The following is a 1,525-nucleotide window of genomic DNA, read 5'->3' as shown; positions in this document are numbered from 1 at the left end:
AACCAATTTTTTTCAGTGAAGATTGTTATCCAAGTTCAACGGAACTCTTCATTTTGTTGAACATATTGTTGTCTCATTCAAATTCCAGAACAGAGTCTCATCATAAAACGATATTACATTCATTGTCTACTCCAAAAATTCCTTAGTCATAACTACATGTGGATTTTGCAGGACTAATGGACATTACCTAATAATAATTGATGCTTACAGTAAGTAGCCAGAAGTCTTTCAGATGGACCCTACTACTTTGAATGAAACTGTACAGAAACTACATATTTTCAGCAGGTTGGGCATTCTTGAAATCTTAATTTCTGATAATGGTATCACATTTACCACATTTTCCGACTTCTATAAACAAAACAGTATTCAACACCTCAGATCTTCACTCTTCCACCCACAAAGGTTTTCGGGTATGCTGAGAACGAATATCGCATTTATTTTTTGCACAAACAAGTAGTTATCCATATTTGAAGACAATCAGTATCCAATGTAATCACTATAATTTTCACTAGTGTCTATCTTGTTTTTCAATAACAGAAAAAAGCGCCAAAAAAGGCCAAATATGCCACATGTAACTGGAATCCACCCTTTGTCCCTACCGGCGTTGGCCCAAAAATTAGTAAGGTTTATTGAAAGGGGAGGGGGAATTCCAAGAAATCTTGAGTGGAAAGAAAATACTTAACACCAGACGTCATGTTAAGAACAGCGTTTAGAATAATATATATTAAAATTAAATTTTAGAAAGAAAAAACATTTTACCGAAGGAAAATGAAATTTTTTTTTACTGAAAAGTAAAACGTTTTATCTCAAACGAACATGGAAAATATCAATTTTATTTTTCCTTTTACAGAAAAAAAAAAAAGGTTTATGTCAAAAAACGAAAATGAATGGGTTCTTTTATCATAGGAATAATTATTTGTTTAATCACGAAAAGTGTGTTATTTTTTAAAAAATGAACCAGGTAAGAAAAAAAAAACAAGAGGAAAGAAAAAAATATTTATTGCTCTGACCTATGTTCATATTCGTTGGCCACTTCCATAAAAAATTTATGTGGCAGTAGAGACTTGTCCGTTTCACTTCAAATGAGCAGATATCTTTGAACGATACTGCTGCATGTAGTCTGACTGAATGTCAGGCCTCCTGACCCACTCTTTAATATTTCGCCAGAGACATTCTGTATTTTGGGTATGTATAGTGGGGTCTTCCTAGTCCACAAATGTTTTTGAATGATTTACCATTTTATGTGTATAGTGTTGGCTGAGATTATGGTAGGTTTTCTAAGAGTCACTATAAATGATGGAACCTGGCAGAACAAATTTTGTAATTAATGGGAGTAACGTTTCCTCATTTCTTCATTCTTCTGGTCCTGTCAGAGCAAGCACAAAACTATATTTCGAAACTCTATCCCTCCAAAAAGCCTAATTCGACTGAGTTTTCTTCTTCAGTTGTATTTTTGATGAACAATCAACGTTTCGTCGATTTCCACCTCGATGCCTTCACCACTTATCGCATTTTGGTGTTGCCC

Source organism: Euprymna scolopes, chromosome 20, assembly GCF_053919585.1.
Source record: "Euprymna scolopes isolate OS-2025 chromosome 20, ASM5391958v1, whole genome shotgun sequence".
In the NCBI taxonomy this organism is placed as follows: domain Eukaryota; kingdom Metazoa; phylum Mollusca; class Cephalopoda; order Sepiida; family Sepiolidae; genus Euprymna; species Euprymna scolopes.
This window is presented reverse-complemented; position numbering follows the sequence as displayed.